A 24,992-nucleotide genomic window follows, 5' to 3' on the forward strand; every position below is an offset into this window, starting at 1 on the left:
CCTCTACGTGAGGAACTGTTACAACAAGATCCGGGCGTGTATCGAAACTTACCGCGGCTGCGTTTTACGGTGTGGCGGTTGAACGCCATATCCTAACCAGAAAGGATATTCCCAGTGAAGTAGTTTCCACACTTCTTCGGGCTAGAAAAGAAGTAACGGCAAAGCCTTACCACCGTGTTTGGAGAAAATGTGTGTCTTGGTGTGAATCCAAGAAGGCTACTACGGACGATTTCAGCTGGGTCGTTCTTCTCCATTCTTTGCAAGCAGGTGTGGGTGCAGGCCTAAAGTTAGGCTACATTTCAGTGATGTTTTGGCCTTATAAATTTTCTTTCAAGAAAGAGTTGGCAACCTTTCTGGAAGTTCGGACCTTTGTGGAAGGAGTACTGCACATCCAACCTCCATTTGTGCCCCCATTGGCAACGAGGGACCTTGACGTGGTGTTGCGTTTTCTTGTGTCACAATGTTTGGAACCTTTATGAAAGGTTGTGTTAAAATTTCTCTCTTGGAGAGTGGTCATGCTTTTGGCTTTGGCGTCCGCAAGGCGGATGTCGGAAGTAGCGGCTGGGTCTCACAAGAGCCCCTGTTTGATCTTCCAGATGGATAGAGCGGAATTGAGAATTCGGATAATAGTTCTGCCAAAAGTGGTTTCGGTGTTTCGCAGAAACCAGCCTATTTGATGCCTGTGGTTACTTAAGCATTGGCTGATTCAAGGTCTCTCGATGTAGTCAGGGCTTTGACTATTTATGTCGCCAATTTGGCTCAGATTGGGGAAACTGAGGCTCTGTTTGACCGGTATGCCCCAGCGTGATTGGGGCGCCTGCGTCTCTGCAGTCTGTTACACGCTAGATATGTGATACAATTCGGCGTGCTCGTTCTACGGCTGGATTGCCGTTACTGAAGACGGTGCTGACCCATTCTACTAGGTAGATGGGCTCTTCTTGGGCGGATGCCCGAGGAGTCTCGCCGGTTCAACTTTGCCGAGCGGATACTTGGTCAGGTTCAAACGCTTTTGCTAAGCTCTACAAGTTTGATACCCTGGCTGATGGGGACCTCATGTTTGCTCAATCGGTGCTACAGAGTTGTCCGCACTCTCTCGCCCGCTCTGGAGCTTTGGTATAAACCCCATGGTCCTTACGGAGTCCCCAGCATCCTCTAGGACGTATGAGAAAATAGGATTTTAATCCTTTTCTCTTAGTCCATAGAGGATGCTGGGCGCCCGTCCCAGTGCGTACTGTGTCTGCAGTTATTGGTTATGGTTACACTCTTGTGGTGTTTCTTTTCAGGCTGTTGCTGACGTTGTTCATGCCATGGCATGCAGTATCTTATTATTGGTTGTGTTGACACACTGGTTGTGTTACATTTTCTCTCAGCATGTGGCTGTGTATTGTTCATGCCGTTGGCTGGTATTCTTTTGAATGCCACGTTCTACGGTATGTTCGTGGTGTGAGCTGGTATGACACTCACCGTGTTTAAACAATAAATTCTTTCCTCGAAATGTCCGTCTCCCTGGGCACAGTTTTCTAACTGAGGTCTGGAGGAGGGGCATAAAGGGAGGAGCCAGTTCACACCCATTCAAAGTCTTATAGTGTGCCCATGTCTCCTGCGGATCCCGTCTATACCCCATGGTCCTTACGGAGTCCCCAGCATCCTCTACAGACTGAGAGAAAAGGATTTACTGGTAGGTATTAAAATCCTATTTTTTTCTCGGGATGATACTGGACCCAGAAGTACAGAGGGTATTTCTTCCAGTAGAAAAGGCTCTGGAAATCCAGAGAATGGTCAAACAAATTCTGAAACCAACAAGAGTGTCGATTCATCAATGCATTCGGTTGTTGGGAAAGATGGTAGCGGCCTACAAGGCCATACAGTTTGGCCGATTCCATGCCAGAATATTTCAGGGGGACCTATTGGACAAGTGGTCCGGATCCCATCTACACATGCATCAGAGGATAATCCTGTCATCCAAAGCCAGAATTTAATTCCTGTGGTGGCTACACAGTTCTCACCTCCTAGAGGGAAGCAGGTTCGGGATTCAAGACTGGATGCTGGTGACCACGGATGCAAGTCTCTGAGGCTGGGGAGCAGTCACACAGGGGGAGAGCTTCCAAGGAAGATGGTCAAGTCAAGAAACTTGTCTTCACATAAAAGTTCTGGAGTTGAGAGCCATTTACAACGGCCTTCTACAAGCGGTACATCTTCTTCAAGATCAAACCGTACAGATCCAGTCAGACAATGTAACAGCAGTCGCGTACATAAACTGTCGGGGCGGAATGAAAAGCAGAGCGGCAAGGGCAGAGTGACAAAGTTCCTCCGCTGGGCAGAAAGACGTGCAAGAGCTCTGTCGGCAATTTCCATTCCGGGAGTGGACAACTGGGAAGCAGACTTCCTCAGCAGACATGATCTCCATCCAGGAGAATGGGACCTCCACCAAGAAGTCTTCGCAGAGGTGACAGGTCTTTGGGGAGTTCCTGAAGTAGACATGATGGCATCTCGTCTCAACAAGAAGCTTCAGAGATATTGTTCCAGGTCGAGAGACCCTCAAGCAATAGCAGTGGATGCACTAGTGACCCAGTGGGTGTTCCGGTCGGGACATGTCTTCCTTCCACTTGCACTGATACCAAAAGTTCTCAAAATCATAAGGAGAACAGGAGTTCGAGCGACCCTCATGGTCCCAGACTGGCCAAGGAGGGCTTGGTATCCAGATGTCACAACTGAGGGCCTGAGCTGACGGGAGGCAGCCTCAGTTGTAGGGGCTGAGATGTACCGGAACCTGGGAGGTTGTATCAGACCCCTGGACATGTAAGTAACATGAATAATAACTGCCCGAAGGCGTGACCACGACAACTTAGATAAAAGTCAATGATGTTTATTATGACAACTCCGCATCACAGCAGCAATAAAGGAAAACGTAAAAGTCAGCAAAGAATAAATACAGTTCCTGAGTACTACAGCATGGCAGGAGCCACAGGGCACTGGTAGTGTGAGATAGTTCTTATGATCTTCTAGATGGAAAGTCCTTACCAGGCCCGGCTGTAGCAATGGAGATAACCCAGGATTGTACCAGCTGGTGTTCCAGGAAGAGCTGGGTTGCTGAAGGTAAAACAGCTGCTGTGGATACTGGCTGGAACCAGACTGTTGTTAGCACGGAGTGGATACTGGCTGGAACCAGTTAAATAATAAATGAACTTTGGGAGCGATGAAATGTGAACTGAAATGTAGAACTTGAGAGCGGAGAAATAATAATTCCGGTGGAGAGTGGTAAAGTGTAGAAAGGACACCGGCCCTTTAAGGGAAGCTGTATTCTGCTGGAAGCTGAGGCTGGAAGCAGGTAGTGTTGTAGCTGGAAACAGATGAATCCACAATGGATTGGAGAGTCAGGCTACACCGCAGGTGGAATGCTGGTGCGGGTCTCTATGGTGGAAGTCTTGAGACAGGAGCTGGAACCTGGAAGACAATCATAGAAGAGAGACAAACAGGAACTAGGTTTGACAACCAAAGCACTGACGTCTTCCTTGCTCAGGCACAGCTTACTTATACCTGCAGCAAGGAAGGGGTTGGCTAGGCAATTATGCAAATCAACAATACAAACAGCAGATTGGTGGAAATGATCAGATGACAGAATCCAAGATGGCTGCGCCCATGCAGACACTTGGAGGGAAGTTTGGTTTGTAATCCATGTGGTCTGGGAAACAGTAATGGCGGCGCCGGCCACCGGAGACAGGAGACGCCAGGCTGATAGATGCACATTTAACCACGCGGGCACAGCGGAGGCCGCGGCTGATGAAAACACCACTCTGACACTCTGCATGTGGAAACTCAGGAACAGCGGAATCTGGTCCTGGAACGCTGAGCCCGCCTTAGGAGGCATCTGAAGGGTAAGTAATGGCGTCCAGATACCCGGATCGTGACAGCACCCCCCCCTTTAGGAGTGGCCCCAGGACACTTCTTAGGCTTTAAAGGAAACTTTGCGTGGAAATTTCGGACCAAGGCAGGAGCATGGACGTCAGAGGCATTGGTCCAAGAGCGTTCTTCAGGACCATAGCCCTTCCAGTCAATGAGATACTGAAGTTGACCGTAACGGTGACGTGAGTCCAGGATCTTGGCCACTTCATACTCAACGCCTCGTTGAGTTTGGACTTTCGGAGTTGGTGGAAGTGAGGAATGAAACCGATTCAAGATTAGCGGTTTCAACAGGGAAACATGGAATGTCCTGGGTATTTTTAAGAAGGGAGGTAACTGGAGTCTGTAAGCAACAGGATTGATGACTTGATCAATTTTAAAAGGACCGATGTAGCGAGGTGCAAACTTCATACTGGGAACTCTTAACCTCAAATTCTTCGTGGATAACCATACCCGATCACCCACCTTGAGAGCAGGAACTGCTCGACGCTTCTTATCCGCAAACTTCTTGTACCTGAACGATGCCTTGAGCAGAGCTGATCGTACGCTCTTCCAGATATTGGCAAACTGATGCAAGGTGATATCCACTGCGGGAACAGAAGTTGCTGGAAGCGGTTGGAACTCAGGGACTTTAGGGTGGAATCCAAAGTTGGTGAAGAATGGTGTTGAAGAAGATGAAGAATGATACTGGTTGTTATGACAGAACTCGGCCCAGGGAAGTAATTGAACCCAGTCATCTTGAGAGGAGGACACATAGATGCGGAGGAAGGCCTCCAAGTCCTGATTCACCCTCTCAGTTTGACCATTGGTCTGAGGATGGTAAGCCGTGGAAAACTTTAACTTGACTTGGAGGACTTGACATAAACTTCGCCAGAATTTGGCTGTGAATTGAACTCCTCGATCTGAGATAATTTCTTCTGGAAGACCGTGGAGTCGGAAGATCTCTTGTATGAATACTTGAGCCAACTTGGAAGCTGACGGAAGACCGGTGAGAGGAATGAAGTGTGCCATCTTGGTGAACCGGTCAACTACCACCCAGATGGTATTGAACTTGTTGCACATGGGCAAATCTGTAATAAAATCCATCGACAAATGGGTCCATGGTCGACGGGGAACAGATAGTGGAACCAGTTGCCCCGCAGGCGACTGGCGGGATACTTTATGTTGAGCACACTTTGGGCAAGATGCAATAAACTCCAAAACGTCCTTTTTCAGAGTTGGCCACCAATAGGACCTAGAGATAAACTCCAGGGTTTTTTGGATACCTGTATGTCCGGCAAAACGGGAAGCATGGGCCCAATGCATGAGCTTCTTCCTTAGTGTCTGCTTCACAAAACTTTTCCCTGATGGGGGCGTAGAGTCCATCCCTACCGTGGAGAATGCCAACGGATTTATAATAGGATGCTTGTCTGAAGACTCTGACTCATTTTCTTGCTCCCATGAGCGGGAAAGGGCATCGGCCTTGCGATTCTGAGAGCCCGGACAGAACTGGAGTTTAAAGTCGAACCTGGAAAAGAAAAGTGCCCATCTGGCCTGACGAGGGTTGAGACATTGTGCGCCTTTAAGATATAGAAGGTTCTTGTGGTCTGTAAGGATGGTGATTGAATGAGAAGCTCCCTCCAACAGATATCTCCACTCCTCTAGAGCGAGCTTGATGGCTAGCAACTCCTGGTCGCCAATGGCATAGTTGCGCTCCGCTGGGGAGAACTTCCGTGAGAAGAAACTGCAAGGATGTAAATGACCATCTTTAGCCCTCTGAGATAACACCGCTCCTACTCCAACGGAGGAGGCATCCACCTCTAAGATGAAAGGAGAGTCGACGTCAGGCTGTTTCAGGACAGGTGCAGAGATGAACCTCTGTTTTAAAAGATGAAAAGCTTGCATGGCTTCTTCAGACCACTTGGACGGGTTAGCACCCTTCTTGGTGAAAGCAGTAATAGGCGCCACAATGGTGGAAAAGTCTCGTATAAACTTTCGGTAATAATTGGCGAACCCTAAGAACCTCTGGACCCCTTTGAGGGTTAAGGGTACTGGCCAATTCTGGATTGCTTGTAGTTTCTCAGGATCCATCTCTAGTCCGGAACCGGACACAATGTACCCTAGAAACGGAATGGACTTGACTTCAAAGACGCATTTCTCTAATTTGCAGTAGAGATGATTGACACGGAGACGGGACAGAACCTCCTTTACCCAGAAACGATGTTCCTCTAAATTGTTGGCAAAAATGAGGATATCATCTAGATAGACCACGACATGACGGTATAGAATGTCTCTGAAGATCTCATTGACGAAATGCTGGAAGACAGCTGGAGCATTGCTCAATCCGAAGGGCATGACGAGGTACTCATAATGTCCGTCACGGGTGTTAAATGCGGTCTTCCACTCGTCACCCTCACGGATCCGGATGAGATTGTATGCACCTCTCAGGTCCAGCTTTGTAAAGATGGTAGCTCCGCTAACTCTGTCAAAGAGCTCAGTAATCAGGGGTAAAGGATAGCGGTTCTTGATGGTAATGTCGTTCAAACCTCTGTAGTCGATGCACGGCCGCAGACCACCATCTTTCTTCTTTACAAAAAAGAAGCCTGCGCCGGCTGGAGAAGAAGAAGGTCGAATGAACCCCTTTGCTAGGTTCTCTTTTATGTATTCCTCCATAGAATGCGTCTCGGGGAGAGACAACGGATAAGTTCGGCCTCGAGGTGGAACCTTCCCTGGAACGAGATCAATCGGGCAGTCCCATTCTCTATGAGGGGGAAGGATATCAGCAGAAGCTTTACTGAACATATCCGTGAAATCTTGATATGGAGGAGGTGGAACATCAGACGACCTGGGGGAAGAGGAACAGACAGGCAACACTTTAAACAAACATGTCTTAGTACAGGAGGAACCCCATGCCAGAATTTGCGTAGTCGTCCAATCAATTGTAGGATTGTGAAGACGGAGCCATGGAAGGCCCAGGACCACAGGATGTGTGGCTCTTGGAATCACTAAAAGTGAAATAAGTTCGGAATGAAGAACTCCCACTCTCAGACGAACTGGTAGAGTCCTTAGAGAAATAACTGTATCAAAAATTTTACTGCCATCCACAGCAGTTAAGGAAAAGGACGAAGGAAGTCTCTCGGTGGGTAGGGACCACCGTTTAACATAGGCTTCGGTAATAAAGTTCCCAGCTGCTCCGGAATCCAGGAGGGCAATGACGTTCTGATAACGTTGAGCAACTTGAAGCGAGACTGGGAGGTTACAATCTTGAGGAGATGGAGAGGAGATCATTACTCCTAGCCGGCCCTCTCCTTGGCGAGCTAGGATTTGGAGTTTCCCGGACGTTTGGGACAGGCATTAATGGTGTGAGACGGAGCTGCACAGTACAAACAGAGAAACTCGGAGAGACGTCTTCGGCGCTCAGCAGGAGTTAAACGGGAACGGCCAATTTGCATGGGTTCATCTTTAGTTGGTGACAGTTGGCGAGGAGGAGGAGCAGAAGATTTTGGAGCAGATGATCTTCCACGCTCAGTTGCTCTCTCTCTGAAACGTAAGTCAACTTTCGTACAAAGTGAGATTAACTCATCTAACTTGGAGGGTAAGTCTCTGGTAGCTAACTCATCTTTAATACGCTCGGATAAACCATGCCAGAATGCAGCATACAGGGCCTCGTCGTTCCATGCCAGTTCGGATGCCAGGATCTGGAACTGTATAAGATATTGTCCTACAGTACGTGATCCCTGGCGTAAACGGAGAATCTCAGACGAAGCTGAAGTTACCCGGCCTGGCTCGTCGAAGATGCGCCTGAATGTTGACACGAATGCAGTGTAAGAAGATAGCAGGGTGTCGGACCTCTCCCATAACGGTGATGCCCAATCGAGGGCTGAGCCACTGAGAAGAGAAATAATGTAGGCAATTTTTGTACGGTCACTGGGGAAATTGCCAGGTTGTAGCTCAAACTGAATCTCACACTGGTTGAGAAATCCCCTGCAGAATCTTGGAGATCCGTCAAATTTTGCTGGCGTTGGAAGATGAAGACGTGGAGCAGGAATGGGTAAGGTGGGTGGGGTTATAGCTGGAGTCACTGTGGTTGACGCACCAGACGCGCCTGATCCACGGAGAGTGGTCTGAATCCCATCCAGCCGAGTAGAGAGATCCTGGAGACAGCGGATGATGTGGCCCTGTGCAGCCTCCTGATGTTCTAGTCGGGCTGCCAGTTCTTGCATCGGCCTGGCCGCTTGATCCTGGTCTCCGGCTGGATTCATTAGGTCAGTGCTTACTGTCACAACTGAGGGCCTGAGCTGACGGGAGGCAGCCTCAGTTGTAGGGGCTGAGATGTACCGGAACCTGGGAGGTTGTATCAGACCCCTGGACATGTAAGTAACATGAATAATAACTGCCCGAAGGCGTGACCACGACAACTTAGATAAAAGTCAATGATGTTTATTATGACAACTCCGCATCACAGCAGCAATAAAGGAAAACGTAAAAGTCAGCAAAGAATAAATACAGTTCCTGAGTACTACAGCATGGCAGGAGCCACAGGGCACTGGTAGTGTGAGATAGTTCTTATGATCTTCTAGATGGAAAGTCCTTACCAGGCCCGGCTGTAGCAATGGAGATAACCCAGGATTGTACCAGCTGGTGTTCCAGGAAGAGCTGGGTTGCTGAAGGTAAAACAGCTGCTGTGGATACTGGCTGGAACCAGACTGTTGTTAGCACGGAGTGGATACTGGCTGGAACCAGTTAAATAATAAATGAACTTTGGGAGCGATGAAATGTGAACTGAAATGTAGAACTTGAGAGCGGAGAAATAATAATTCCGGTGGAGAGTGGTAAAGTGTAGAAAGGACACCGGCCCTTTAAGGGAAGCTGTATTCTGCTGGAAGCTGAGGCTGGAAGCAGGTAGTGTTGTAGCTGGAAACAGATGAATCCACAATGGATTGGAGAGTCAGGCTACACCGCAGGTGGAATGCTGGTGCGGGTCTCTATGGTGGAAGTCTTGAGACAGGAGCTGGAACCTGGAAGACAATCATAGAAGAGAGACAAGCAGGAACTAGGTTTGACAACCAAAGCACTGACGTCTTCCTTGCTCAGGCACAGCTTACTTATACCTGCAGCAAGGAAGGGGTTGGCTAGGCAATTATGCAAATCAACAATACAAACAGCAGATTGGTGGAAATGATCAGATGACAGAATCCAAGATGGCTGCGCCCATGCAGACACTTGGAGGGAAGTTTGGTTTGTAATCCATGTGGTCTGGGAAACAGTAATGGCGGCGCCGGCCACCGGAGACAGGAGACGCCAGGCTGATAGATGCACATTTAACCACGCGGGCACAGCGGAGGCCGCGGCTGATGAAAACACCACTCTGACACTCTGCATGTGGAAACTCAGGAACAGCGGAATCTGGTCCTGGAACGCTGAGCCCGCCTTAGGAGGCATCTGAAGGGTAAGTAATGGCGTCCAGATACCCGGATCGTGACACCAGATCTTCAAGAAGTTGATCATAGAAGATCCTCGGCCCCTTCCTCTTCGCGAGGACCTGCTACAGCAGGGGCCGTGCGCGTATCACGACTTACCGTGGGTACGTTTGATGGCATGGCTGTTGAGCGCCGGATCCTAGCCCGAAAGGGTATTCCCAAAGAAGTCATTCCCACTCTGATTCAGGCCAGGAAAGGAGTAACGTCTAAACATTACCACCGTATTTGGAGAAAATATGTGTCTTGGTGTGAAACCAAGAAGGCTCCAACGGAAGAGTTTTCAGTTAGGACGTTTTCCCCATTTTTCTCCAGGCGGGTGTGGTTGCAGACCTACGATTGGGTTCAATCAAGGGCCAGCTTTTGGCTTTGTCCGTTTTCTTTCAGAAACAATTGGCCTCACTTCCAGAAGTTCAGACTTTCGTGAAAGGGGTGCTACACATCGAACCTCCATTTGTGCCTCCTGTGGCACCACGGGATCTTAACGTGGTGTTACGATTCCTTCAATCGGATTGGTTTGAACCTATCCAGGAAATGGAGTTGAAATTTCTCACTTGGAAAGTGGTCATGCTGTTGGCCTTGGCATCCGCAAGAAGGGTGTCTGAGTTAGGGGCCTTGTCTCACAAGATCCCTTACCTGATCTTCCATGAAGGTAGGACTGAGTTACGAACTCGTCAACAATTTCTTCCAAAGGTGGTTTTCTTCTTTCCATATACACCAACCTATTGTGGTGCCAGTGACACCATCGCTGCTTCAAAGTCCCTTGATGTGGTCAGGGCTTTGAGAATCTATGTCGCAAGAACGACTCAGATAAGGAAAACAGAGGCTCTGTTTGTCCTGTATGCTCCCAACAAGATTGGGTGTCCTGCTTCTAAGCAGACTATTGCGCGCTGGATCAGAGGTACGATTCAGCACGCTCATTCTACGGCAGGATTGCCGGTACCAAATTCGGTGACTGCCCATTCTACTAAAAAGGTGGGCTCGTCCTGGGCGGCTGCCCGGGGGGGTCTCGGCATTACAACTTTACCGAGCAGCTACTTGGTCAGGGGCAAACACGATTGCTAAGTTTTACAAGTTTGACACCTTGGCCGATGAGGACCTACAGTTTGGTCAATCGGTGCTCAGGGTCATCCGCACTTTCCCGCCCGTACTGGAGCTTTGGTATAACCCCATGGTACTGAAGTGGACCCCAGCATCCTCTAGGACGTATGAGAAAATAGGATTTTAATATCTACCGGTAAATCCTTTTCTCCTAGTCCGTAGAGGATGCTGGGCACCCGACCCAGTGCGTACTTTACCTGCAGTTATTTGTTTGTAGTTACACAAGTGTTGTGTTACGGTTATTTTCAGCATGTTGCTGCAAAGATTGTTCATGCCCGTTGGCATGTGTTGTGTTGAATGCCATGTTGTGCGGCATGGTTGAGGTGTGAGCTGGTATGAATCTCACCGTTACATTAAAAGTAATTCCTTTCCTCGAAATGTCCGTCTCCCTGGGCACAGTTCCTATACTGAGGTCTGGAGAAGGGGCATAGAGGGAGGAGCCAGTTCACACCCTTGAAAAGTCTTAAAGTGCCCATGGCTCCTGCGGAACCGTCTATACCCCATGGTACTGAAGTGGACCCCAGCATCCTCTACGGACTAGGAGAAAAGGAATTACCGGTAGGTATTAAAATCCTATTTTTCAATCCAATTAGAAACTCGCACTGAACCAGGCAGAGTAAACTTGCATTTTTCTTCTTGAGGGTGAGAGATGGTCAGGGGCGTAATGACCACAGGATTTACTGTGAAGATCCGCGGTAGGCCGATGTCCACGTGGGGCCAGTTTTGGTTGTTTACATGTGAGGGGTGGCAATGCCGCATGGTTACACGCTATACCTCTCGTGTGAGGCCACTTCTACAAATTTTTCCAGGGCCACTTTCAATTCCCAATCCGCCCCTGGAGATGGTAGTAAAATGCTTTATTTTAAAGTTAAAATGTCGAGACATTGTGCACAACCCCTTGGACCCCCGTAACTAATTAGGCAATTGGAAGTTTCTAATTAGCTTAATTAGTCCAATAATTACATGTAATTTTGGGGGGTTTGAAAATTATCTCAAGTTACCTCAGAATCAACTTTCTCATACGTCCTAGAGGATGCTGGGGACTCTGTAAGGACCATGGGGGTATAGACGGGATCCGCAGGAGACATGGGCACACTATAAGACTTTGAATGGGTGTGAACTGGCTCCTCCCTCTATGCCCCTCCTCCAGACCTCAGTTAGTTCCTGTGCCCAGGAGTGACTGGACACACACTAGGGGAGCTCTACTGAGTTTCTCTAAAAGACTTTATTGTTAGGTTTTTTATTTTCAGAGAGGCCTGCTGGCTACAAGCTACCTGCATCGTGGGACTGAGGGGAGAGAAGTCGGACCTACTTCTGTGAGGTAAAGGCTCTGCTTCTTAGGCTACTGGATACCATTAGCTCCAGAGGTTTCGATCACTTGGTGCGCCTAGCTGCTCGTTCCCGGAGCCGCGCCGTCACCCCCCTCACAGAAGCCAGAAGAAAGAAGCCGGGTGAGTATGTGAAGATCAGAAGACTTCAGTGACGGCAGAAGACTTCAGTAACGGAGGTTTAGCGCAGCGGGCGCGCTGCGCTACATGCTCCCACACACCAACGGCACTCACAGGGTGCAGGGCGCTGGCGGGGAGCGCCCTGGGCAGCAAGTTACTGATGGTCTCTCCACTGGCATAAGATGCATATTCGGTGCCCGGGCACCGCGTACGATACCCCTGCCAGTATAAAGCAGCGGTCGCTCTGCGCGCCATTGCTACCACACATCAATGGCTTTACAAGGGTGCAGGGCGCAGGGGGGGCGCCCTCGGTGGCAATATATACCTCAAATAAAGCTGGCAAAGCATGTATACAGTGCATAGGCACTGTATACGGACCCCTGCCAGCATAAAAAGCTATATTAATAGTGGGGCTGAAGCGCGCCGAGAAGTGCTCATTAGGAACACACAGTCACACTGAATGGATGTTCACCTTTAGCCTCCAGTGGTAAGAGTTATTTTGTCCTCTCCTGATCAGTACAGCTTTGACTATTTGATTTGATATCAGGTTTGGTTTACCTTTGAGATGTCCTTATGTTGCATTACTCATATTACAGAGGGCTTATTGACTGATGTGTCCTTGAATGGATTACTTTTCTGGAATTATGTGTGAAGTAAGTAGAGTTCTTTAACAGTTCTGCTCATGATAAATTTAGGTATCTTTTAGTACCACACCTGATTGGGAATTTGCAAACATATATATATATATATATATATATATATATATATTTGTGTTGTTCTATTAATAGGGCTTATACGCTGACTTGGTCGTCTGTCCTATTACAGTGTTATACTGTTGAGTTATTTCATCCTAGTAAGTATGATACTAGTACCTCTGGATGATTGGTTCTTGTTGGGTGATACTGATCTACCTTTCTTCACCATATTTGGTATCCAGGAGGTATATCCATATGTTTGGTAGCATTACTCTTGGCACTTTTCTTTATTAGCACATTGCACTTTAGTGGTGAATTTCTGATTGGGCCCGTGAGACTGATTGTATTTATTTATTTCATGTATCTGTTATTCTGACAGGTTATGACTATTTGGCAATCTGAAAATATGTAAGGCTTGTCTTGATAAAGGCTCTGCTTCTTGAGCCGAAACGTCGACCCAATAAAGCCGATTATGATCTAAGAGAATACGATTGGACTCGATTTTTGAAGGAGAGTGCCCCCCAGGAAACTGGAACTACGACTATATGTGTAGACCCACCATGATTGTGTGGATTCTACTGGGTGCACCCCACAGTTGATTGCACACGGATGTGAGTGCAGGACTTCCTTGGATATATATATATTTAGGATATTTGTGTATTTGTGTATTACATTATGTATATTCATATTATGATTTATAATGAATGCTGAAGTAATAGTATTCCTTCTCATGTGCTGGTCGCTCTGTGGACAAAGCTCTAGGTCGGCCGTGACGAGTTGGTCTCAGATCCTCTCAAGGAGTCTGAATGTTTATTCTTTTCCCGCCGCGGATAGAATACTGTGAAAGTCAACTCCTGGTCGACACGGGGCCCTGTCACAAAGGATCGTATACAGGAAGCTAAGTGATATTTTATTTCTATGCTTTGGGCTTATTTGCATTACATGCACATGAGGGAGTGTTTATATTCGGAAAGGCATCCGATAGAATTACCCTAAAGAGAGAGGGGATGTTCCTTATGTTGGTTCTTCTCTATAACATTGCGGCAGGCTGCCGTGCGTATACAGGAGGTGTGGCCGGGGGAATGGGCAAAAGCATGCTGCACTCTTTACCGAGGCGAAGCAAGAAACACTAGTGCCGAGATGTTTGAACATCTTGATTGCCGTAGTGGGGGAGTAAAAAACTCCCCCCTTCGGCGATCCCTATCAGCCTCCTCAGTGCATCAACCGGGTACTTATGAACTATGCCTCTCCTCCTCTCAGGTCACTAGGCATGCGTGAGATCTCTCTTATGTGCAGCCAGCTTCCGCCACAGCCAGGGACAGCGCTGTCCCTGCTGTGGTTTATGAGCAATGATACCTGCAGCTGTTTAAATCAATAGCTGCAGCTGTCGGCATGGTCAGTGACCATTCACATGACCCTGCATATCGGTGTGCTATCTTGTAGATAACAGCACCAATATAGATAGGGGCGCTATGCTTGCACACATCCCCACAGTCATACATGGGGGAGAAGCAGTATAAGCGCACATAACGGCACTGATACCACTTCCCGCTCTAACGAGCATTCATACCTCTACCCCTGAGTATTATACTGATACAGGTTGAGTCTCTCTTATCCAAAATGCTTGGACACAGAGCCGGTCCTAACCAATATGATGCCCTAGGCAAGATTTTGTCTGGTGCCCTATAGGACCACTGCTAGTTCTGCCTCTGACCCTGCGCCCCTTTCCCAGCACCATCATCCCTCACCCATAGCAGTCCTCATTTTGGTGTTCCTACCCCCTAGATTTTAAATATGAACAGTGCGCACATTCGGTGCACAGCCCAAAAAGGGGTGTGTTCTTGCTGGGAAGGGGCATGGCCACACAATAGTACCCCCAATTCAAATTATGCCACACAGTACTGCAACTTTGATACCTGGCGTGAGTCAGCTGGCAGCTCTCCTAATGTTGGGTGCCTTTTTTAATGAAAATGTGTCTTATTTGCATTGCTATGTGACTAGGATGAACAAGCAGCTTCTGTTGATTAAAATGATATGCAGCATGCCTATATTCTGTGTGTGACTGTATTTGCATACGAAATGCTACGTTACAGTAATTTCCAGGAATACACTGTAACGTAGCATTTCTTATGCAGATACAGCCGCAGTCACACACAGAATATAGGCATGCCGCCTATGATTTTAATCAGCAGAAGATGCTTGTGCCCCTAGGCATACCAAATTCCCTAGGCATTTGCCTAGTTTGCCTATGACTAGGGCCGGCTCTGCTTGGACCAGAAGTATTTTGGATATCAGATGTTTCCGTATGTTGGAATATTTGCATAACATAATTTGATATCTTGGGAATCTAAACACTTAGGGCTGTAACACACGCGGAGGCTTTTGCCGGCTGGGAAAAAGCCGGATGGCTTTTTCCCATGCCGGTGTTGTAATTAAAAGTGTAAGGTGTAGGGTCCTTTCACACGGCACGGCCCCGGCCCGGCTGCCGGGTTGCAGCCGGAAATATCCACTGGGAGGTCCGGCTGCTGGGCCGGGGCCGTGCCGTCTTTGTAGGCAGTGGACCGTGTGTGTGAAGGGGAGCTTTCACACACAACGGTTTATTTAGCCGCTGCTGCTGCGCATGCGCACAGCATTACATATGGCTCAAAGCCGTTGTGTGTGAAAGACCCTCCCGGATGGCAAAAAGCCGGACAAAGTTTGTCCGGCTTTTTGCCATCCGGGAAAAACCGGAGCGTGTGTTACAGCCCTTAATGTAATTGTGCTTCATAACACCTTATAGACATAGCCTGAAGGTAATTTTATACAATATTTTTAAATAATATTGTGCATGAAAAAAGTTTGTGTACATACACTAAATTCATTTAGTTTTGATATACACCTTATACACATAACATGAAGGTAATTTTATACAATATTTGAAATAATTGTGTGCATTAAACAAAGTTTGTATACATTGAACTATCAGAAAAGAAAGGTGTCACTATCTCAGATGCACTAAAAAAATAACATTTAGCAATATTCCGTATTTTGGCATTTTAGAGTGGGGAGTCGAAACCTGTATGTAAGCAATAAGAGACTTCTTTTTGACAAAAACAACATAAATTTATATAAAAAATAAATATTAGTAAAGAATTTAACACCAAAGAAATCACATAGTGAGCCATTTTGTTTACACATTTCAGGTGGTTTTCAATGGGTGGGATAAGTTCAATTTGCCGGCTGATGGGATCCCGTCGGTCAGGATGCCGACACCAAAATCCTGACAGCCGATAATGCCGCCTGCCGGAATCCCGGCAAAACTTTGTTGGTATCCACGTCACCCAAGCCTGCAAGGGTACTCTTAGCGTTCACCCTGGTGCCGGCATTCTGGCGGGCAGAATGCCACTGTAGGGATATGGACAGCTGGCATCCCGCCCGCCATTATATCATACTGAATCTCAATGGACATTTGGTTCCAAATTTACTGAAAAAAATCCTGTACTTTCGCCTTTGTTCATTCCACTATATTTGATTCAAATCCAAACAGTTAGTTTCAGAAGTGACCTTTTTGTGATATAACTTATCAAATGCCTTGACAAATTATACAGCAAATAAGATATGTATACTTTACTCATCTGCCCTTTCACTTTAATTATTTTTTTTAAGTGATTTCATTCATTCTTATACTAGAATTTATTTCAGCTGTCCCTACTTAAGCAGGAATGTCCCTATTCTATGTGACTGCTCCTTTATCCCACTTGATGGAACTGTTGGAAAGCACACTCAGTAGTACAGGTGTGTTTTTAGGGGAGGGAGGTATAGGGTAGTCAAGAACCAGGGCCACCACCAGGGGGGTGCTGGGGCATTACTGTCCCGGGCCCAGCTGCTCTGACAGAGTGGAGGGCCCGGCTGCATGCCGCCCGCCGCCGGCTACTGAGAGGGCTCTAACTATTGATATAGATTATCCTGGAGTAGAAAATAATAAAAATTGTGAGTGCTAATAAATTGGTGCTTAAATTGGACACCAACGCTGATAAGGTGCAACAGTTATTGTAAGTGAAAAGAGAGAAAGGCAAAATATAATAGAACAAAATAGAAATAAGGAAAGAGTAGAACACTCAGATTAAAAGAACGTCACATATATTTGTAACAGCGTATCACTACAAATCATTTAGCCTTCTCTTATGTACCAAAATATTACCTTATTTAGTCATCCGTACATAAAACACTTTTCTCTTACGTCCTAGAGGATGCTGGGGTCCACATTAGTACCATGGGGTATAGACGGGTCCACTAGGAGCCATTGGCACTTTAAGAGTTTGAGAGTGTGGGCTGGCTCCTCCCTCTATGCCCCTCCTACCGGACTCAGTTTAGAAAATGTACCCGGAGGAGAAGGTCACAGCTAGGGGAGCTCTACAGAGCTTCTCTGGTAAAAGTTTAATTTTAGAGTTTATTAATTTACAGGGAGACTGCTGGCAACAGCCTCCCTGCTTCGTGGGACTAAGGGGGGGAGTAGTGTCCGCCCTGTGGGGTCTGAGCCACTATCTCCGGTGACAGGACACTGAGCTCCTGAGGGGATGGAACATTCCCCGCCACAGGGGATCGCTCACCCCAGCAGCATGCCGCCACCCCCTTACAGAGCCAGAAGATCAGTGGCGAGTCAGTCACCAGCCCCCCTAGCAAGCGGGGAGCCGGTGTGAAGATGGCGGCAACAGGGTATGGAGCGCAGTACGGGGCTTAGCGGTACATAGTGCGGCACTGTGAGCGGCGCCCTGAGCCAGCGCCTACACCCTACACTGACATTTAAGCCTGTCAAGGTCCCAGGATCGCTGCCAGCATGATTCCTCAGGCCAGTATAATCTCCAGAAGAGCGGGAAGACAGCGCCATTAAGGGGGCGGAGCTTCTCAGAGCGGACCCACCAGCGTTCAGCACCATTTTCCTGCCTGCAGAAATGCTGTCAGTGAAGAGTAGTCCCTCCATATCAACTCCAGCTATCTCTTACGGTACCAGGGGGTTGTAGAAGGTAGGGAAGGCTGTGTACAGACTGTGTAACCTATTAAGGTGCACAGTCAGCACTGGTTGGGGTCTCCCTATACCTTGAAAGTGCTGTGTGTGGGTTGGCTCCGATCTCTGTGTCTCTCTTGCCATTCTTGGGGGTGAAACTCTGTCTATCCTCCCCTGTGTGTGTGTGTGTGTGTGTGTGTGTGTGTGTGTGTGTGTGTGTGTGGAGTGTCTGTGGTCTCCATTTAGCTATGTCCAGGGACTCTGTGTCATATGCTGCAGAGGATGTGTCCTCTCAGGATGATCTCATTCCATGTAATCAGGATTGCACTGTTTTAGCGCAGATACCAGCAAGGGAGCCTGAATGGTTATCCTCTATCAAATATATGATTTCTCAGATTTCTACTAGGGTTGCACAGAATGAATCTGCAACTCAGGTTTTACAGAACTCTATGGCAGTTTGGTCCGGTTCTGTTACCTCAGGGCCCCCCTCTGTAGGTTCCCACAAACGTGCTCTTGTCCAGATTATGTAAGATGACACGGATACCGATTCTGACACGGCAGGCGGTGATGGGGATGTGCTCAGGGGGGCCTCATCTCTTGCTAAAGGGGTGCAGTTGATGATAGAGGCTATTAGGGATGTGTTGAATATTGCTGATACAACACCTGAGCAGGTTGCAATAAGAAAGCCTCGCTAACCTTCCCTGCGTCCAAAGAATTAAATGCTATTTTTGAGAAAGCATGGGAAAACTTGGAGAAAAAATTCCAGATCCCTAGAAGGGTTCTGGTTACTTTCCCCTTCCCTGAGGAGGATAGGAAAAAATGGGAAAACCCACCCATAGTGGACGCGTCTGTATCCAGACTCCTTAAAGGAGTCGGCTGATTGCAAAATTCATACTATGCTCAAATCCATATACACGGCTTCAGGGGCGATACTACATTCTACTATTGCCTGTGCATGGATTTCCAAAGCTATAGTAAAGTGGTCAGGCACGTTACTTGAGGGTTTGGATACAATGGAGAAAAGTGACGAATTGTTTTTATGTAACATTCAGGATTCTGCAGGACTTATGGTGGAATCCATGAAAGACCTGGGTTCAATGGCTGCAGGAATATCTTCCATGTCTGTCTCAGCTCGTCGAGGACTGTGGCTGCGCCAGTGGTCTGCCGACTCGGAATCTAGGAGAAGTGTGGAGACCCTAACCTACACAGGTCAGGCTCTATTTGGGGAAGCGTTGGATGCGTGGATCTCCACGGCTACAGCGGGTAAATCACCTTTTCTTCCCTCAGCTGCACCTGCTACGAAGAAACCTTTTTCTTCAGCAGCATCACAGTCCTTTCGGGTTGCTAAAACAAGAAAGCCCAAACCGTCCAACACCTTCTTTAGAGAAGGTCGACCAAAATCCAAGAAACCTGCTGCTGCGGGTTCCCGGGAACAGAAGCCTGCTTCAGGTACGCCAAAGTCCTCAGCATGACGGTGGACCGCGCGGCCTGGAGGTTGGGCCGGTGGGGGCGAGACTCAGACATTTCAGTCACATCTGGGTGTCACCCGCCTGGATCCCTGGGTACAAGATATTGTGTCCCAGGGGAACTGGCTGGAATTTCAAGATCTCCCTCCTCACTGGTTCTTCAAATCAGGCTTGCCAGCTTTGCCAGCATACAGGGCTATCCTACAGGGAGCCATCCAGAAGTTGGTGGAGGCACAGGTTATTGTACAAGTTCCTCCCCAGATGCAAAACAAGGGTTACTATTCGAACCTTTTCATGGTACCGAAACCGGATGGTTCAGTCAGGCCTATTCTGAACTTAAAATCACTAAACCCCTTTCTGAGGGAGTTCAAGTTCAAAATGGAGTCTCTAAGGGCAGTGATATCAGGTCTGGAACAGGGGGATTCCAATTTGGCCGCCGCATCAAGCTTATCTCCGATTCACACTGTTGGACTCTCATTTTCAATTCCAGACCCTGCCATTCGGCCTCTCCACAGCACCGAGGGTATTCACCAAGGTGATGGCGGAAATTATGGTTCTCCTCCGCAGACAGGGGTGAACATAATTCCATATCTGGACGATCTGCTGATAAAGGCATCATCCAAGGAGAAGCTGTTACTGTCCATAGTTCTCACGACCCAGCTTCTCAGGGAACATGGTTGGATCCTGAATCTTTCAAAATCACATTTGGAACCAACCAGGAGGTTGTCATTCCTGGGAATGATCCTCGACACGGAAGTGCAGAGGGTGTTTCTTCCAGAGGAAAAAGCGTTAGTGATACAAACAATGGTCCGGGATGTCCTGAAGCCAGCCTGGGTGTCGGTTCATCAGTGCATTCGCCTTCTGGGGAAGATGGTGGCCTCTTACGAGGCTCTGCAGTGCGGGAGATTTCATGCGCGTTCCTTCCAACTGGATCTCCTGGACAAATGGTCGGTATCTCATCTACACATGCACCAGAGGATACATCTGTCACCGAAGGCCAGGATCTCACTCCTCTGGTGGCTGCAATTACCTCACCTTCTGGAGGGCCGCAGGTTCGGGATTCAGGACTGGATCCTTCTAACCATGGATGCAAGTCTCCGGGGCTGAGGTGCAGTCACTCAAGGGGAAACCATCCAAGGAAGGTGGTCAAGTCTGGAAGCCAGCCTGCCGATAAACATTCTGGAACTAAGAGCCGTCTACAACGATTTTCTCCAAGCGGCCCATCTTCTGCGAAATCGGGCCATTCAAGTGCAGTCGGACAATGTAACAACAGTGGCTTACATAAACCGACAGGGTGGAATGAAGAGCAGAGCTGCAATGTCAGAGTTAACAAGAATCATCCTCTGGTCAGAAAAACACGCGTTGGCGCTGTCGGCAATCTTCATTCCGTGAGTAGACAACTGGGAAGCGGACTTCCTCAGCAGACACAATCTCCATCCAGGAGAGTGGGGCCTCCATCCGGAGGTATTCACGGAAGTGACAAATCTTTGGGGTGTACCTCAAATAGACATGATGGCCTCTCACGTCTCAACAACAAGATTCAGCGGTATTGTTCCAGGTCGAGGGACCCGCAAGCCATGGTGGTGGACGCCCTAGTGACTCCGTGGGTGTTCCAGTCAGTATACGTGTTTCCTCCACTTCCACTCATTCCAAGGGTTCTAAAACTCATAAGGAGAACTAGAGTTCTGGCAATCCTCATTGCTCCGGACAGGCCAAGAAGGTCTTGGTACGCGGATCGTCTGGATCTACTGCTAGAAGAGCCGAGGCCTCTTCCTCTTCGGAAGGACCTGCTACTGCAGGGGCTGTTCGCTTATCAAGACTTACCGCGGCTACGTTTGACGGCATGGAGGTTAAACACCAGATATTAGCTCGGAAGGGCATTCCGAACAAGGTTATTCCTACCCTGATACAGGCTAGGAAAGGAGTAACGTCAAAACATTACCATCGCATTTGGAAAAAGTATGTGTCTTGGTGTGAATCCAAGAAGTTTCCTACGGTGGAGTTTAAACTTGGAAGATTTCTCCTCTTCCTCCAGGCAGGTGTGGATATGGGCCTGTGATTAGGTTCCGTAAAGATCCAGATTTCGTCCCTATCCATTTTCTCCATTTTCTTCCAGAAACAGTTGGCTGCCCTCCCTGAGGTTCAGACCTTTTTGAAGGGAGTTCTGCACATCCAGCCTCCCTTTGTGCCACCTACGGCACCCTGGGATCTTAATGTGGTGTTGCAGTTCCTCCAGTCGGACTGGTTTGAGCCTCTACAGGATGTTGAGGTCAAGTTTCTCACGTGGAAGGCTGTCACTTTGTTGGACTTGGCTTCTGCTAGACGTGTGTCGGAGTTGGGGGCTTTGTCATGTAAAAGCTCCTACTTGATCTTCCATGAAGATAGAGCTGAGCTCTGGACACGCCCACAGTTCCTTCCGAAGGTTGTGTCGGCATTTCATATCAACCAACCTATTGTGGTGCCAGTTGCTACTGACTCCTCAGTTTCATCAAAGTCCTTGGATAATGTAAGGGCTCTGAAAATCTATGTGAAGAGGACTGCTCGTCACAGAAAATCAGACTCTCTGTTTGTCCTGTATGATCTCAAGAAACTTGGGTGTCCTGCTTCTAAGCAATCACTCGCTGGATCAGGTTGACTATCCAGCATGCGTATTCTACGGCAGGATTGCCGTGTCCTACGTCTGTTAAGGCCCACTCTACTCGTAAGGTGGGTTCTTCCTGGGCGGCTGCCCGGGGGGTCTCGGCTATACAGCTTTGCCGAGCAGCTACTTGGTCTGGGTCAAACACGTTTGCTAAGTTCTACGAGTTCGATACATTGGCCTCTGAGGACCTCAAGTTTGGTCAATCGGTTCTGCAGGAGCCTCTGTGCTCTCCCTCCCGTTCTGGGAGCTTTGGTACATCCCCATGGTACTAATGTGGACACCAGTATCCTCTAGGACGTAAGAGTAAATAGGATTTTAATTTCCTACCGGTAAATCCTTTTCTCGTAGTTCGTAGAGGATGCTGGGCACCCGCCCAGCGCTTCGTGATCCTGCAGTGGTTACTTAGTTCAGTACTGCTTAGTTCTTGGTTAAGTACTGTTTTGTTACTCGGTAAGTAATAAAGTTCAGCCGTTGCTGATGTTTCAAGCTAGTTAGTTTGATGTGCCTTGTGTGTGAGCTGGTGTGAATCTCGCCACTATCTGTGTAAAATCCTTCTCTCGAAGTATGTCGTCTCCTTGGGCACAGTTTCTAGACTGAGTCTGGTAGGAGGGGCATAGAGGAAGGAGCCAGCCCACACTCTCAAACTCTTAAAGTGCCAATGGCTCCTAGTGGACTCCTCTATACCCCATGGTACTAATGTGGACCCCAGCATTCTCTACGGACTACGAGAAAAGGATTTACCAGTAGGTAATTAAAATCCTATTTTTTCATTTAGTGTGTCTATAAATAGAACAATAAGTTACAGCGATCCCTATATTCAATTGCAATATCAGCATTAAATGCAACGCCTCTACTGCACTGTTAAGTCTGATTAACTTTCAGGAAGAAAAGCAATACTTTAAATGTACAACTGTTCAGGCCGCTGCGACCGCTAAGCGTGTGTGTGTGTAAAACCCCTATCAAATACGTACACGTTGCGTAAGCACGCCGGCACGCTGTAAGCATAAAGTAGCTACACGTGCGGCAGAATACACTTTAAAACCCCTAACAGGAAAGAAATGCGACACCAATTGTTTATGCAATGTTGAGGTCCAACCCAGCAACAAATATTTACTCAAAAGGGGATTACAACAGTAATACAATCACATAAGAGAATAGTCTACAATCAATGGATACATTCGTTTGTTCGCTAGCGCCACCCGGTTCCGGTCCTCAGTCAATCTGGATAGATGACCTTCAGAGAATGTATCTGACCGGCCAGGAGGCTTGGCTTTTATACATTAGTCCAAATCATGAAACAATAGAAACTGTATTCTCTTCCCCCATAGGTCAAAGGGCTGGTCATTTACAGTACAGGAGGGGTCATAGGTTGATTTGAATGCCTGGTCCAGGTGCACTGGCAGATGTTCTCCACTGGGTTCCCGCCGAATATCAAGAGTACAGTAAATACAGTGTCATATTAATATTCTGTTCCTGCGCATATCTATGCGCAGGAGCGTGCTATCTTCTGCAAACTGCTACCAGAATATTGCTCTTAAAATACTGTACAGCTGGATACCAAACACCACCTCCTAACCTAATTCTGTCCCCTCATATCCTGTAAAGTCGAATCCCTCTGTTGTTATAACTTGGAAGTAAATGTAACTCGCTGGTGTGGTGCATGTAGACTATGTGTAAATTACATGCTATGTGGATTAAATATGAAATATGTCTTTGTGGCTTTTCCATGTGAATGCATATGCCACCGTAATTACTCATGCCACGCGCTGATACGCAGGACCTCGTGAGCCAATATACGCAACGTGCGAGTATGCGCACACACGGTGGAACAAGCACACGCACGGAGGCCACTTGTGTGAAGTTTGTATGTGATGCGTGTGACCATATGTTCGACTTCGACAGTCCACCCTTTGGCAGTCAACAATAGCTGCCACATATTACTAATAAAACTGAAAATATTACATATACGTTATATACAAAGTTCAAATATCCGGGGAAGATTTGTAGGTGGGAAATGTATAGCCTAGTGGGATAGGAAAAAGCATGTATGTATGAATTAATGTCTGAGGGGCATGTATCATCGTGCCGTATATGTTCTAAGTAAGCTTTGAGGTTGTCACAACTGAGGGCCTGAGCTGACGGGAGGCAGCCTCAGTTGTAGGGGCTGTAATGTACCGGAACCTGGGAGGTTGTATCAGACCCCTGGACATGTAAGTAACATGAATAATAACTGCCCGAAGGCGTGACCACGACAACTTGGATAAAAGTCAATGATGTTTATTATGACAACTCCGCAACACAGCAGCAGTAAAAGAAAACGTAAAAGTCAGCAAAGAATAAATACAGTTCCTGGGTACTACAGGATGGCAGGAGCCACAGGGCACTGGTAGTGTGAGATAGTTCTTATGATCTTCTAGATGGAAAGTCCTTACCAGGCCCGACTGTAGCAATGGAGATAACCCAGGATTGTGCCAGCTGGTGTTCCAGGAAAAGCTGGGTTGCTGAAGATAAAACAGCTGCTGTGGATACTGGCTGGAACCAGACTGTTGTTGGCACGGAGTGGATACTGGCTGGAACCAGTTAAATAATAAATGAACTTGGGAGCAATGAAATATGAACTGAAATGTAGAACTTGAGAGCGGAGAAATAATAATACCGGTGGAGAGTGGTAAAGTGTAGAAAGGACACCGGCCCTTTAAGGGAAGCTGTACTCTGCTGGAAGCTGAGCTGGAAGCAGGTAATGTTGTAGCTGGAAACAGATGAATCCACAATGGATTGGAGAGTCAGGCTACACCGCAGGTGGAATGCTGGTGCGGGTCTCTATGGTGGAAGTCTTGAGACAGGAGCTGGAACCTGGAAGACAATCACAGGAGAGAGACAAACAGGAACTAGGTTTGACAACCAAAGCACTGACGCCTTCCTTGCTCAGGCACAGTGTATTTATACCTGCAGCAAGGAAGGGATTGGCTAGGCAATTATGCAGATTAACAATACTGACAACAGATTGGAGGAAATGATCAGCTGACAGAATCCAAGATGGCTGCGCCCATGAAGACACTTGGAGGGAAGTTTGGTTTGTAATCCATGTGGTAATGAAAACAGTAATGGCGGCGCCGGCCACTGGAGACAGGAGACGCCAGGCTGACAAGTGCACATCCAACCACGCGGACACAGCGGAGGCCGCGGCTGACGTAATCGCCACTCTGACACTCTGCATGCAGAAGCTCAGGGACGGCGGCGGAGGCCGCGGGAGACGCCATGCCAGATGTAATAAGGCGTTACTGTGACAGCGTCTCAGAGA

Source organism: Pseudophryne corroboree, chromosome 6 (genome assembly GCF_028390025.1).
Source record: "Pseudophryne corroboree isolate aPseCor3 chromosome 6, aPseCor3.hap2, whole genome shotgun sequence".
NCBI lineage: Eukaryota > Metazoa > Chordata > Amphibia > Anura > Myobatrachidae > Pseudophryne > Pseudophryne corroboree.